The following is a 17,497-nucleotide window of genomic DNA, read 5'->3' on the forward strand; positions in this document are numbered from 1 at the left end:
GCAGGAACAGTGCCAGCATGAGCAAGGTCAGCAGTACACTGACTGTCAATCACATCTACCAAACACAAGCTGGAGATCAGAGAAAAACAAATCTACCTTTGGGAGAGACAACTTTAAGTCTTTGAAGTGTCTGTACAGATAAAAATGCTTGCTTCTGTTTGCACAGTCTGCTCATTATTATTATTCTATTATTATAATAAATGCATTTTGTCACCATATTTTGACCAAAAAGTCCTAAATCAGGTTGCACTTTGTAGCATTTTCCTGAACTTTCCGTAATGTTTGTTAGTTTATTTACTTCTTTAAAAGTATTTGAAATATAATATAACCGTACTATACATATAGTAGTGAACAACATTTGTAATTTAGTACAGATATTCTCACCTAACAGCAGGGAATTATGAACTGTGAAAGAGAACGAGTCAGATGTATGATACAAGAATAGAACCTGCTCTTGTAGATGCATTAGCACCAGATAAATTCCAGCCTGAACACACACAGTAACACAAATATACACCAGACACACACACTCTCCTGGACACACATTCACTCTCTCACTCTCTCACTCTCTTCCGGTGCTCTGTTGCTGGAGCTACACCACTATAATAACCCAGCGTTGATTGTAACCAGTGAAGCAAAAACATTACTTGGTCCGCATACCAATATGTTGCACCGGCTGTTGAGCAGTCAGTATGAAATGGATCATAAATCATACCTTATCCATTCCTGATCAAATAAATCACTGGGCAAGAAAGGGTCACTTATTCGGTTATTTTGCCATTTATGTATTCCTAACATTAGGTGTTTGTCAGTATGTGATTTGTTATTTGCATTACTAAAGGCGGTGACTTTAGGTGTCAGTCAGAGCTTTACAGGAAAAGGAAGAGTGGGAGTTTCTGAAGCAGTCCTGATCCCCCTGAGCTCCCCCCTACCTCGGTGTAATGCTGTCAAATAGGAAATGGACAGTCAGAGGCTAATGTATTTCTGCCTGTCGGAGAATATCAAACCAAGTGCCTTGCAGGAGGGTGAGGAGCCTTCATTAGTGTGTGTAAACCCCCCCCCCCTTCCTTCCCCAGACCACCGTCTGAAATGTGCTGTCCTCTCCATCCCTGAGTAGAGATTAGAGATTATATTGCTGGAGGATTCAGGTAACTGATAAGCCTGACTATTAAAGACTGTTAGAAAGACTTCCCATTAAAGATGAGGGAGGAAGGGATTTACCTGTGTATACACATGGGGAACTGCCCCATATACATATCTCTGTTTATACTTTCACCTTCATAGCCTGTCAATAAGGAGAGATCAATGTGAAGTGTAACAATATTTATTGAGGTTGGCAACAGAGAAAAACTTTTGTGATTAGACCTCATTCATATGATGCATCTTCATTAAGCGTAGGCCCAGGAAGATAAACAGGATCACAATGATATTTAAAACACAGCATCCAAGAACCATCAGTGGATTTTGGAAACAGAGAATCCATTTATCTTGTAAAACCACAGGTTAGAAAAGGTTGCTGCTTCATAGACATGAATGACAGCATCATTTTGGGAATGTCAAATGAACTGTTAAAGCTTCATAAGTCAATATATTTTTTTTGTCAAATGACTGCGTGCATCCTGAAAGGGGTAGCTTGCTGTGATTACCCACATAGAGTTATCACCAAACGGTGCAGGGTTACAGGTGCTTCAACCAAAGTGCTTGTTAGGTGGCTGAACAGCATCAGAAACCGATAATCAAGCCCACTACATGCAGAAATGGGACAAGTGTACAAATGTGAGAAAGAATTCATACTCAACTACTTTGAAAAATGAGTGTAATGCAACAATGCCTTTGATGCATTGTGATGTTGTCTTTTCCTTGATATTTTTTACAATTCACTACATTTTGCCCCTTTTTCTAAATGACACCCAGCCTTCGAATGTAGCTACTGATTGTACAAACGACTTGAGCGTTTCGAGCATTGGCCACCTTTGTGCAGCAACTACTCTTTTAAGCGAAAAAGCTGAGATAATCTCTCTATACGCTACCTGCAGGTACAAGAACAATTAATTTTGTCTTCTAAATGTGCAAATAAGCAACCTTTTGTTAACATGTTGATATCACTCAACAAAGTGATATTACAGCATGGATTCGCTAATTTGTAGTGAACTTCAACTATAACAACTCTATTGAAGAAGCTAGTTGTGCTTAATTTGGTTAATTCAAAAAAATGAACAAAGGCAGAAAAAATAATCTTTTTGGATGGAAAGTGATGCAACCAATCAGAAGATGTATTCCAAAGATAAAAAATATTTTTTCCCTAAATAATGTTTGTCCTTGTATTTTGTTGCTTGCCAGAGCACAATGACTTTATTATGGCAGAAACACTTTAAAAACCTTTCATGGGATCACAAAAAATCCAGCCAGACTTGCTTCCTAATGAATGGAGTTTGCATTTATTTTATAATCTAAGACCACAAGCAACAATTGATTTCATATCAGTTACTTGTCTTTCATTAACTACATTTCCTCAACAACAACAAAACACATATTTTGACTGAACAAAACTTTTTCAGTGCTGTGCTCTCATGTGGTTGCTATTAACATCAACAGTAGCAACTGAAGTTATGTCAATAATCTGGCTAGGAAATACACACTGGACCCCAACAATGTTAACATAGGGCCTTCATCATGCAGTCAAGTCAATTCTCCATCTGACAAGTCATCTGACAGAAATGGTTATGGAAAGAAGGGCTGAGCTGGTCATGCCTAATGATCTTGATTGATTTTGGTTCTAGCCTACGGTCAATGTTTCAGTTCCAGCATCAGTGCCTGCATGAGGCACCACTGTCAATCAAAGCCTGAGACAAGGCCTTGGCTAAGTTTGGTGCCACAAATCAATATAGCATCACTGACTGCTATCATGGGGTAAATGAAGCCCTTCTAAGGGAATGAATGAGGCGGAGTTGAAAATCTTTGACATGTTATCTTTAGACTTTAGAGTTGGCAGTGATGATTTTGACATGTTGAGAGAGGCAAATACACTTTTTGATATCTGAGGAAGCTTCTAGTAATGCAGTAAAGTTGGAGAATGAGCCAGCTTTGGATACCAATCAAAACTGAGAAGAAAAGGATATTGAACACAAAGCACTAGCATACATCATACAGATAGAAGAAGCTTATAAAAGTGCCACAAGCATTTCTTCAGAAAGAAAATATGACAATGATACCTACCTATCTGAGCTTCTACACCCCTATATACCCGTCCGCCCCCTCAGGTCAGATGATCAGCTGCTCCTGAGTGTGCCTAAAACTAAGCGGAAGCTCAGAGGGGACCGTGCCTTTGCTGTGTCTGCTCCTAAATTATGGAATGATCTGCCTCTGCACATTAAACAGGCCTCTTCTCTGTCTGTTTTTAAAACCAGTCTTAAAACCCATCTCTTCTCTGTGGCCTTTGACACCTAGTAAGATGTCGACTTTATTTACTTGATATATTTTTTGTATTTGTTATTTTTATTTTCTTGATTGCTTGTTATTGCATGGTTATTATTTTTATTCATGTCTTTTCATTTTATTGTTATATTATATGTTATTTTGCACCTCATGTGAGCTGTTATGTCTTTTATTTATGATGTCTTATTTATTCTCCTGTACAGCACTTTGGTCAACTTTGGTTGTTTTAAAGTGCTTAACAAATAAAGTTGGATTGGATTGGAATGACTTGAATTTCAGGAACTAATGACAAACAGTATTTACCATCAACAATGCTGGAAGGAAGAGCTTTTACTGTATATATATATATATATATATATATATATATAATGTGAAAGGTACAGCACAAGCATTATGTCTGTGCATGTGTTCATTGCCAGTGAAGTTATGAATCGCCATGCAAGGTCTGGTTTGAAGGATAGAAGAAGTCATTGGACAGAAATCCAATCTTTTGTGCAAACTATTTACTGTACTATATATTCAAGGTAAATTGTTAATCCTTGTAACTGTTTCTAATTATTTTTTAAATCAAAAATCAAGTAAATGTGTCTTCCCACACAAAACATATAGGCATCATCAGATCATGAGTGCCTAAGAGTTTACAGAGTTTTTTTAGGAGACACAAACAAATAAAAAGTTCTGTAACATCCCCAAAGAGGAGATAAAATAAGATTTCAGATGCACAGCGGAAATTAGCTAAAATAAAGTATGCAAGTCTATAATTGGTTGTCTTAAAGGCATAGTTCCTGTACATGCAGCCCACCAAAATACAAAATTCAGGATGGAACCTGTTTTCACTCCGTAATTGATTGTCAGATCTTTGAATGCATGCACTGACACTGGACATGAAATACAAATGTTAATGATGCTGTTTTTAATCATACAAGAGTGCCACTCAAATCAATTGATACATCTCAATGATTTAATCTGATGTAATAAGTTTGACAAACACAATTTAACATTTGAGACATTTTAGATCTGCTGAAACACAAAATGTGGTACATGTTTTCTCACACAAGTCAAACTCTTGAGTTTTATACAGTTTCACCTTCAGCCTCCTTAAGTCTTTAGGCTGAGGAACATTTAGTGATGTTTTCTGGCGGCCCTGCTGTGCTTCAGTGGGTCACTAATATAACTAAAGGACATGAGTGAGTTTTAAAGGAATATTCCAGTGCACAGCTGTCAGTTTTTGCTAATCTCCTTAATTCACTTACTGTTCATCATGCATTGTTGACCTTTATACAGTGCTCTTATCAACTAGTATTAAGGAAAAATATTATCAGTTACTCGTTCTAATAAAGAAGAGGACACCATTAAAAACAATACAAGCTGGTGAAAACATCAATTTAGTTTGTACATTTTATTTTTCTTTCTTGTGACTGACAGAAGTTTTGATATAACCATTCACAATTTTAGCTATTTGTTACTTTTTTTTAAGATGACAAACATTCAGAGAACAAATGAAAATATAGGAGATGTGAAATGTCCATGGTGACCTTTGTGTTTCTGTCAAAATGTACACATTTGTAAACAGATATTATTATTTTGACTGATCATTGGGCAAAACATGACTGTTGACCTCTCATTAAGAATTATGGATTATTTTTAAGATAAAACTTTTGTTAAAAGTAAACAGGAGTGAGTGAGACTAACACAACATTTGGAGATGGAGTAAACTATGCTCTGTCAAATATTGAGACAAAATTTACCTCCAGTAGGCAAAAAATCTAAAGCTGGGGATGTATGCTCTTTGCTTTATAGTTGAGATCCTAACTGCTTCTGAAGCAGGTGGGGCTATGAGACTGATTTGTATGTACGTGAAGACAAAAAAGGTCAAAACTCTTTTAGTATAAAAAACAACTATTGTCAAACTCACATGTTTTGACTTGGGTCTGACATGTAGCAAGTGTTGCTAGAGTTTTGCCCTTTCAGTCTTTTTCCCTTAGCCATGGAAGTAGGTGTCAGAAATCCCTGCTCTGCTTCTGAAAGGACTACAGAGAGAAGCAGAAGTCTAAAAAAGCTGACATACAGGCAGTGATGACCTTCTCTGGAGTGTTATCAGGTTAGATATTACATCTGATGGATAGACAAGGGCATGACAGACCCACCAAACCAACATCTGTCAATAAGATACAACCCTTTGGGAAACAAATGTTCCTCCTGTCACAAATACTGAGAGTGATGCATGTTGTGTTATTATAAAACCAAAGAATTTCAGCTTTCAAAATACTAAAAAATAATCTCAGTATTGTTTGATCAGGTTGCAATATTTTCACCAACCACATATGGCAGCAATCTTGGATACAACTCTTCATTACATTAATACAACTCTTTCCTTTCACTGGAGTGTTCGCCAGCTGGATCACGTCCACTTTGAGTCAGGCAAACGAGAAAGACACCTCTTCCAAACTCATTATGATTGGACAGCTGTTACGTTGGGGACTTTCCAAAATCAACAATCAGTTCCTGCACAGCCACTGACAGCGACTGCTGGGTCTCGTAACAGCGTTGAAGACACTCTGGCGCTGCCACTCTACATTCTTAACACATCTCAATTTGGCATGCTGCTGTGGTATCTGACTGCTATAACTGGATACAAAGAGTTGATAGTTAATGTTTAATGGTGGTCACAGTGGGGGAAAAAAACATCCTTCCAGAAAATTTGAGTTGACGAGGTTCACTCAATTTGTGGTCCTGGAAACTAGAGCACAGTATGTTTCCCTGGGGACACCTGTGCTGAAATGAATGCACATGACCACCTATCCACCAAATGGCACATGTTCAGCTGAGCGTTAGCAGCCTCATGTTTATTCTATCGTGTTGCTATGGGATGTCATGAATCAACTACCAATCCTTGACAAGTAAATCTCATTAGGGATATATTTGTTTGTGTTTGTGAGAGACTGTGTGTGTGTGTTTGTGGTGTCTGGTGGGCTGGAGAGGGATGAGAAAGAGTAAGAAAGAGGCAGAGGAAGTTTCTTTCCGGCAGATGTTCACAATCTTGTCCAAGCCAACCACAAAGCAGCCTTATGGGCAATGCCCAGGTGGCTTGACCGGTGTTCAGTGGACACAAATGTAGGCGCACAGATGTCAAGCTCTGGTTGTGTTGATTTTCAGCCCAGCCAACATGGAGGAAGAGGACTGGATGTTTGGGCAGACACCCTTCCTCCTGGTTTGGCATAGTTCGGAGTTGTGATGCAACATTTGTTAATGAGCTCAAGTTTGGACACAATTCAGAACTATTTAATCATTCACCAATATATGATAAATACAGTAAAATGGACCACAATCAGACAACCACAGACGATCTGTGCACTCAACATGTGGCCAATCAGTATCACTATTTACCTGCCAAATGGATTTAATTATATTAATAGCAGTCCTACCCAATGCTTCCCAGGTCTGTACAACTTTAAAAGAGAACAGAGAAATGGGAAAAAAGCACCACAAAAATACAGAGACAACCAGCAATGAGGTAGATAGTAAGCTTGGAAGCAATTTTATTCATGTTTGTGTTCATTTTCAATTACCACCTAATCAGCGCTTGCTGGGTAGTTGTGTTAACTCATCAAAACAATGTATTATGAGAGGCACCACTAAAAGCAATGGAATATACATAGTGGAAAAATACAGATTACTGCACACAAACCAAATGGACTCATGCAAGTGTGCATGTTGCACCGTAACTGATGATTATGATGACAAAATTACTGACATAATGATTGAAATGTATTTATTTCTATTCTATATTCACAAAACAATCATTAAAAAATTCTAAAACAAAAAACACATTATCTTTGCTGTTAGAAAGAAACTGGTTTCATGTGTTTTGTTAGCTTGAACTCCTTTACTAAAGCAATGAAAAACTAGTAAATTATGAGGACTGTGGTGTATTTATATTTGTTTTCTCACTTTCAGGAAACCAAAGTACTTCTAAATAGATACGTAACATTTTGAGATGGATGTTTTTAATTCTGACTTGTATGCAGTGCCACACCTGTCTTTTTGTCTGTAATATCATCTCAACAGGTGTCCCTCTCTTCCCCGACTCTGCAGCCCGTCGCTAATTGTCGCTTCCCTTTTCGATGTAAACAGCATAATATGTCATTATGCAAATGCACACTTATGAATGCCTTTGCCTTGCAACAGTGTCAGGGGCTCCTGAATTCCAGTCAAGAAGGAAATGCCAGCAAATTCATCAACATGCAGAAGTAGCGTTCAACTTCAGAGGGAGAGAAGTGGTGCACTCCATACTACTGTCACAGTTGTGCCTTATTTACCGGAAACTAAATCTCTCTGGCTGTAGTTTTAATGAGGGCATGGTAGGGCAGTTTTAGAACCATTGACATAAAAAAATATTTGAAATATTTATTTCTGAATGCATTTATTGATTGCTCAGTCGTCCACACCAAACTACAGTTTGTTACGTTTTATATTTAATTGAGAGACGCTGGTGAGAATTGTCCCTATAAACAGAATACTGTTTTCTGGGCATATTTCTAAATTAATGTTTTAAAAATAAACACACACAACCTCTATTAACCTTAGCTAAGTGCCACAAACAGTGTAAATAACAGATATTGCAAGTTTTCCTAAAGCAGGAAATTATTCATGGACATTACAAATACTTTTTAATGGAGAATATTTCAATTTCAGGTTTTAACAAATGTATACTAATCTGGCAAATCAATCATGTTTTAAGGTGGACGGCTTGAACATTAATAAAAATCCAAATACTTGTAGTCGTAGAATAAAATATTGTTATTATATTATATATTATATTGTATCTGGCTATATAAGTGTCAGAAAGTATATAAAAAGGAGACAGGCATATGTCAGGAGAGCTCTCTGAATTATGTATGTAGCTTCCCACAGTTCATTCCATATCTCCACCTTAGTCATGTTAGACCACTTCACTCCCAGAGTTTGTTTTTACTTATTATTCCGAGCTGTCTTTGGTTGTCTGCACTGTGCAATTCGTGATATAGGCTTCCATTAAAAGTTTGCTATTGCAAATGTGTGAAAGGTCAATGCAGGTGCTATTCTTCATATACTGGAGGAGCAATGGGCTATGTGCAAAAGGGTCAGGGAAGGTGTATTATAAGTCGTAATGTGACTCTGCCAGTCACACAGAAGTACATATACAATGGCTATCACGATGGGGTTTTATCACAAAAGACACTTCTCATATTATATAAATGTTCCTATTGTGCACTATGTTGAATAAATTATTTCAATTAAGTCTTTCATGATTGAAATAATGTAACCACATCTTCCATAACTTTTCCATATCCATATCCAGGCTGAAGGTAATACCCTGCTCCACACTTGTACACTCAGCAGTTGGGGCTTAAATGCCTTGGTAAAGCCTCTTTTCTGACATTTGGTCATTGCTACTTCTATTGATCCAGGAAGACTGCCCTGACTTTTACACAATTACATCATTTATCGAGGAAGGAGGGTTCTTTATATGAAGTATCTGCTTTAAATTTAGCAGGCTGACAAGTGAACCTGACCAGCAGTCACTGCAAATGACAACACTTGCATTAGGGAAAATTAAAATAAAAAAATAAGCAGAAACAAGTGAATCTTCTAATAATTCATTGTGCATGGAATCTCCCTTTATTAACAGATATCTCCGTAAGTACTTCTCCTGAAAAAAGTGAGTCACAAAAAAGAAAACCATAAAACTGTAAACCAAACATATCCGTGTAATTGGCATGCAGTCTCTGTATAGCCTTGCAGTGATTCAAAGACACCAACACCAGCACTGACAAAGATTTAGAATGGAGACCCACTGTACCACCCTTTGACTCCTGCAAATATTGGTAGGGTGCCTTAGGAAGCAACTATTTGAGTTGAATCCCAGATTGCAGACGCTTTTTTTCCCCATACAGACTCACTCACAAATGTGCATGCATGTGCGTGTTTATATCGTATGTATACAACTTGAAGTAGAATTTATTTTCACTGCCGACTCTATCTGTGCTGGCCGGTGCCCAAACAGCAAAGGTAATGGACTATCAGTAGTAGATAATAAGATATTGATTGATAAAAAAGGTTATCATCACATATTCTCGCTCGTATTTTCTGTGCACATAAATACACAGTTTTGTGGAACAGGGTATCTGCCTTATCTGCTTCAGGGTGCTTTCCCTCCCTGACTAACTCATTAATGTGTGTCTGAGTGTGTGTGTGTGTGTGTGTGTGTGTGTGTGTACTTTATGTCTCAGGATTTGAATGGAAAATCCCCATATCTGACAGTAGAGTCCATTAAGATTCTGCACAACACGCCGGTTGAGGTTTCACTCGAGGGTGGAGGGGGTATTCTCTTGCTTTACACTCTCTCACTCTCTCTATTCTCCCCCCTTCCTCTCTCCCCCCCCAAACGAGACACACAGAGAGAGATCGAGATTTCTCTCTCTCTCTCTCTCTCTCTCTCTCTCTCTCTCTCTCTCTCTCTCTCTCTCTCTCTCTGTCTCTCTTTTCCAGACTGTCAGCTGAGCTGCAATGGTACTGCGGCAGAGTCCACTCAGAAAAAGCCTTCACCTGGAGAGAAGTGTATTACCCAAAAAACCTTCTCTGGCATGACAGCACTGAAGAGAAAGGACAGAGTAGACACTCCAGTGGAATACACTATACAATAGAAAATAATAGATGAGGATTTATCTCATTGTGCCATCCTGCTTCATATTCAAGCTAGTATCAAAGTGTGTGCCAGTGTATTTCAAAAGCTTTCAGTTTTTCCATTTAACACCTTGCCACCTCAGTCAAAGCTCAACCAATTTCAACTTTGACTTTGTTTGCCGGTGACCTTTTTAAATTTGCAACCAACAAGACGACAGCTGCCCTGCCATATTACCTGAAAGTGACTCGGGATGGACAAAAAGCTTATTCTCTGTGTCAAAGTTCACGGAACTATACAACAAGTTCATACCATTGCCTTGACAAGAAGACTGTGACAAATCAAAACAAGAAGAAGATAAAGTAAAAAGGCAGTTTACCAAGACTTTGTTCAAACACACAGTCGGCAACAGGTGGGCAGTCAGCAAGAGCACTGCAGGTGACCAAAAGACTGAATGGAGCCGCATTTCCACCGCATCAGTGGCTTGACTCTACTCGCTTTTTGGGGGGTTTTGATTATGGATAGTACCTCGTAGTTGTCTTTGTTAACACATGAGTTAAGCTGACACTAAAAGGTGACATAAAACACTGCAGACCACTGATTGGTCATGTGACGTGGATGTCTCTGTTGGCAAGATCACAAATCTGACTGAGAGCCAGTCCAGAAATCACGGTCCCTTCAGGCCAGAGGGGGGTAGTAATGTACCTTAAGCTGTTTATAGAATAACCTCTGCCGTTTAGTAATAACAGTAAGTGTTTAACTAGCATACAACTATCCACAAACTAACACAAACACATGGACCAGTACAAAAAGATTTGTCTTCATGGCCACTTCATGGCTGAACTGATCAGGAATCAGATAAATGCTACAACACATTGGTGCACCTTCAGTGTTAGTAGTTTGTTGAACTCATTGGAGCCATTGTCACTTTAATGAGGCATTTCAGTATAACTTTAGCTGCCATAACCAGAGCGACACACAGGATTCCATGTGAGTGACTAATTCCACTGACCTCCTAGTTGCATGTAGGAGTAAAGATTGTGGATGCAACATCTAGCTAGTATGTGAGCAATCAGGTACATTTACACTTAAATCTTAAAGTAGACAGCTATCTGAGTCACCCACGACGCATGAAGTGACTAAGTGTAAATGCAGGTAAGAAGTGGGAGGGCTGGTGGACCAGTATATGTACCACATTAGGTGATAGGGCAGTAGGCCACCTGGTGCACGCTGGTGACGTAAACCCAAGCTTCACCTTTGTGCTCAGTGCTCGAGTCTAGAACAAATTAGCCTTTTTTTATTTCCTTTTAACTTTATGTGGATTAAGGTCAAAGCACTAAATTTTCGTTTTAAGTATGTTGCAACATGGAAAGGCCTTGGTCACTCTATTTTTTCCGTGAATACTCAGTGACAGTACTCATAGACAATAATGAGTGTATATAGAAGAACTCTGCTTCTTAGTATTTAGTTTCTCAATAGCAATCAATCTCATATTCTCCTCATCCTGCTGCAAGACACTCCTAATTAAAATATCTGCATTTCACAGAGAAATACCCATCACAGCACTGTGCTGATACAACATTCAACACTCATTTTTTGATATCGATATTGCTTTTGATCAATTACAAAAACATATGAGGCAATCATTTAAATAATGTCAATCATTTTCACACATTAGTGAGTTGAATGTTATCACCAGATCATACAAGTGTCACTCCCAAATCTTTCATGATGTTGGATGCTTATGAAAAAGTCACATCTTAGCTTTGCCTTCTTGTCGACAACCTCTCACACATTTCATACAGACTTGTGTGAGAAGCAAATTCACGATCAGAGGATATATATTACCTCCCAGGGTAATGGTGCCTCATCATTCTCAGGGACACATTCCTTTGATATGCATTTTTCAAGTGAAGCCTATCCTCTTGTTGCCTGAAGTTTTATGAAGGGAAATATTTATGACATTAAAAAGACAGAGCACTCTAGGGTTCCCATAATTGGTACTAGTGGGTAATCGTTTAGGATAATTGTGTCACTGTATGCTGAAGCGCTGGTGTTAGGCCCGGGAGTCCAATGTCAGAGGATTTCCACAGAGATAAAAAATAAGGTCTAGTAGCTCGGATAAATAAACAGGAAGCAGTTAATGGGGTGCTATAATGAAAATGAATTTGGGAGGGGAGAGTAACTGTAAAAAATTTAATAATTCTTAGCTCCTGTGGCTACCAATCCTCCAACCTAAAGAATAAAATAGACTGCCATTGTCTTCCAAAATTATTCACATGATTCATCACGTGTGGCAACTAAAATTTCTTGGTTATGGTAAGGGAAAGTTTGTAGTCATGGTTTGATGAAACCAGAATTGAACAGCACCATTCAGCACTGTGGAGATGTTTCTTTTTTTAATACATAAATACTGTCATTATAATACATCTACCTATGCTGTGCATACTGCATATACTGTACATACTGTATATATTGTGTATATTGCATGTACTGTATATGCTGTAGATACTGTCATATCTATCTACTTCATGTACCTGCACCATAGCACTATTGTCTGCTGTCTATAAATGATTCACATAATGAAGCATTTTATACCACCGAATGCTCTGACTGGTGGGTGACAAAACTACTACGGTGCTTGGTTTTGGATCTGCCGCTCTTAACAGGGTAGCCAGCCGAGAAACCTTTACATATCACGGTTTAACAGTACAATAAAATATGTTTCTGAAAACATTGGAAGCAAGAAATAGGCAATGCCGTAAAATCAACTTGATTCCTATTTGATCAGAATTGTCTAGTCTGACATTTTGATCTGAGTTTTGTTAGTCCGCTGCATTGTGCTGGACGGATTTCATTTGAATAACGTGCATGTCGAGTCGCGTTTATGCAAATTCAGATACGACAGGTCATTCAACTCGCCACATGTATCAATCATGCACCTGTCTGTACTATCACTTATGTAAAATAATGTGTTTTAGCACAAGTCACCAGCACTGATCCATCTGTCACTGGTGCATTAAGCAGGTAATCAGGGGCTAAAGCTTGTAGACACATAGCTGTTCTTTCAAGGACACCCGCTGTTTATTGTGTGACATTCAACATAAACCCAATTACTTTTTACAATTAATCATCCACATGACTGCCACAGAGAACAAATGACATTCGCCAAATGGCAGCAGATGTGAGTTGTCTTAACTGGACACATACATCACCACAAAAAACAAAAATTAGCTCTAATGTACTCTGCACTGCATTTTGCCTCCTGTTAACAGTCAATGAAATGCTTTATGCCTCAAGGCCACATCTGTCTCAATGATATCAATACAGTGTCTTCTAATGGCATCATTGTGCTTTCCACATATCTTCAGGTGCAAAAATGTTCTCGACATGTTTGTTTTTTTAATGATCTGTGTGCATTCGACAGTCTGCACCCTACTTGTTAAAAGCGTCAAGAAAGTCACTCACATTGTGGAAAATATTATTCCAACAGATGGTAACAGAAATAACTGCTGAGAGGCTTTTAAATGTTTGCCTGTTTTGAGTGTGTCTCAAAATTGGAAAGTTTCTAGGAGACTAATTAGCTATTCTGAATTACCCACATCGGCTAATTAGTTTCTGAAAATCAGACGATCACTTCCACATTTATCCAAATATTGTCATGTACCTAAATAAATCAGATCTTGAAATACAGTATGAGAAAAATAAATAAGAATGACATTCAGCATTTCACAGCAGCAGTTGTGAAGTGAGTGATAGTGTTGCACGTAAACTACAATAATAAAACTTCATTATGATTGTGTTGAATTAATTAGCTTGGCTTCCTCAACACAGGCAAACAGCTGGAGTGTGAAATACATGAACACATCTTAATTCCCATTTGATTTAATCTGTGTGCCACGTATTCACATCTTCCCCCAAAAAACACACAGAGTATCTTTTGTTTTTGACACTAGACATGTGGCATTTAACACGTTTAACAGTTGCCTGTTCTGAGAGGGAAGTGTAGAAGGACACGCAAGGACATTTTGGGCCTGGAGTCCTCTCCAGAAAAGTCTTTGAAGTGAAGGATCTTTGTTAGCGAGAGGCTGCACGTTCAGTGAAATTTGCAGAACTTATATAAGTCTCCCAGATGGCGCTGACTGCATTCGATCGATGACAGTGAGGGAAGATTCTGGAAACAAAGTTTTGAATAGCGAATGTTGTCTTTATCGTCCCAGTGAAGAGAGAACGGACACTGAAATGTTATGTATAATTATAATATTTCCATGCCTTTTGTATTCTCTTCACAAGGTTATCTGGAGGACATCTGCATAATCATGTTTATTCTCCCAAATCCACAATGCAGATCCACATGCAACGTCAACAGAGAGGAACGTTTCTAACACCAGACTTCACTCCCTTCAAAAAAAGGTAAGTTCACACATTTTCTGTGAAAACACTGTTCACCCAACCATAAAAGCCGGACAGCAGGAACTCCTTGTAACACCCCTTCGGCTTTTTCTTTTTCACCACGTATTCTCATTCATCTCACCTTGTTTATTTTTTCACTAGTTCTGAGGGTAATGGAAACAGGCAGGAGAGCCAATTGTAGACAACCCCAATGAAATTACCCCTGCAGAACAAGCAAGCACATCGGCTCCCAAGCCGACCAGTCCTTGGTATTGATAGCCCCCAGATGAAACTGCCTCCTAATTAAACTCACTCGTGTTAAAAAAACAAAATGTGAGCTAATACCGTCCCTTTTGGCGGACCCACACAGGCCAGAGGGAGGCAAATGGCAATTTCACCCAATTCACTTTTTCTTCTTTTGTCTTTTTTTTTTTTAAATTAAAGGCCTAGTGAAATAATTGACTTTCTGGCATCTGTGGCAAACAGTAAGATGGAGAAGTTATTTCAAGGGGACAGAAACAAAAGACATGTTAAACAAAATTTGTAGTGTGTTAATGATGCATTTAAAATAGCAGCAATTGTATGAAATTTGCCCTTTAATAAATGCAGTTTGTGATATACTTCATGCTTGTATCATTTTTCTATTGATGGTCTTTTACTCCACCTCATTTACATGCATTGTATTGTGCTTCTATTGTACTGTGTTCTGTGTTAATAGGTTTTTAGAAAAATGCCTACAAATCTTATCTCATGTTTTAGTAAAAGTAATAAAATCAGTTGTTTTTCAGCACTACATCAATATGTCTCATGATGACAATCGATGAAAACAAACAAAAGATATTTCATTTTGCGATGATAATGTGCTACTGGGGCACAAATTAGAAACATAATTTATTGCAATCAGAGATCATCGCTGATGTGTTCTCCTGAAACGTTAGTAAGAAATTACTCAAATTAAAACAATTTTGTTTGTACAGTCATAAATCAACAACAGCACTAATGAATACACAAATATCAAAATGGAAACTGTCTCAGCCACAAATGTTAGTGTCAAGAATAATTAAAGTGATTTTATTTTCCCAAGCCATTAAAAGCCTCATTATTATACACCCAAATATATTGCCATACTGGCAGGATCTAACATAATGCATCAACAAAAGAAAACATTTACATTTTCTCCAGTGGCATAAGTTAAAGATTAATCTTTCTTAAATTAACAAATAGAATAATTTGCCTGTAGCATATCTGCTGGAAATACACAAATGTAGATACTAAAAACCCAGCCACATATAGATAACAGACATGTAGGAAAAAGAGAAAAAAAGAAAAAAAAGAAAAAAAACTTTAAAAGGCGATGGAGCTGACTATATGTCAGCGGACAGCTCTTCGCCCTGGGGTGTGTGTCTACTAGGGGTGACTGAGGTCTCCAACAGGGTTGCTTGACTCTCACAGACAGGCTAAGAGGTAAACAGTATCCTGGAAAGTTGCCCATGGCATCAAATACACGAGTGGACTTGCGAGCACCTGCTTCAGTGCTCGGTGGGCATGAAATTGAATCGAGCAGTAGTGACGCAGGGTATCATCATGCATCGGTGTGGTATTTTTTTTATAGGTGTCATCTGTAGGGCCTTCATGATCTTGTAACTGTGAATGAGTTCCACTTTGACAATGTGCCAGCTATGCAGGGCACTCTTCTGCAGTCTAGTGTTTTGCAACAAATGCACACTTAAATGGGATGAAGTAAGAATTGTCCCAGAGTGCTAATTAGCCATTAATTCTGAGGCTTTGATAGGGTTGTTGATAGATACAAATGACTCAACACTTACTCTCACCAGGTGCTGAGGCGTCTGGCTTTCAGAACTCATTTTGCGGCCCCGGCTCTGCTTTGTAACAAACACTCCCCATATACTGGCATTTCACCGCACTCCCAGTCTCTTCCACCTGCTCGCACTTTCAAGCACTCAGCGATGGAGGACAGCAGTACAAGTCAGCAGCAGGTGTCAGAGCACAATTCAACTATGAAGGATAACTAGCCTCATTCTGAAGCCAAAAATGAGATAAAGCAGTCTTTTCATTCCAGGGTTTTGTACTGTGATATACTATTTCATTAGACCTTTCACAGTAAATTTGGTTTTGGTAAATGGCAGGTCAATTATGTTTTTAGATCTTTAGGTTAGCTAAAACATTTGAATGACAGGATTTTAATGCATAAAACATACTTAAATAATCAAAATTTAGTTTAACAGTCTTGACATCTGAAAACCGTGGAGGTTCCACCCAATTTAATCCCAGACATCTGGGCATATTCAAATAATTCTGTAGAAATGAGAATGTTGCACAGGTACATACATTCAATATGTCAGTGGTACCCAACCTTTTTCCCTTAAGGGACCCCTTTTTGATCATTTAATGAACTGACGACCCCTGACTAAGTGACAACTTTTATGGATATTTCATATATTCAAATGCTGAGATATAAGCCTACTATGTATACGTTTTCTTACACCCCTTAAAATCAAGAAGGCCTTGCGACCGCCTCCGACGCTTTGGCGACCCCTAGTGGGGGTCCCAACCCCCAGGTTGGGAAACACTGCAATATGTGCCCTGTAGCCTATACTGAGTAGACAAAAATTGTTGCCATTTTGAGGTTGCCAGGCCACTAGAAACGTCCAGGAACCCATGACCCCATGACCTGACCAACCAGACCAAGAAGTTCCAGCCTGTTAGCTTCTTGTAATACCACAACTTCTCATTTTACATTACTGTTTGAACAAATGAGATGTATCATGTTAAATAGTGAGCTTTAGACATGATGATTGGGAATTATTTTTATATGTCTTTGCACAGAGCCAGGCTAGTTGTTGAACTTTATAGTCTAAGTCTAAGCATAAGCTAATCGCTTTAGGTGAATTGTTTCATATTTAGCATACAGACAACTAAATACCTCAGTTGTCTACATGAGAGAAATGTGACTTGATTTTGTCTCAGTTGCTACTATCTCAGGCC

This window comes from Dicentrarchus labrax, unplaced genomic scaffold (assembly GCF_905237075.1).
Source record: "Dicentrarchus labrax unplaced genomic scaffold, dlabrax2021, whole genome shotgun sequence".
Lineage (NCBI taxonomy): Eukaryota > Metazoa > Chordata > Actinopteri > Moronidae > Dicentrarchus > Dicentrarchus labrax.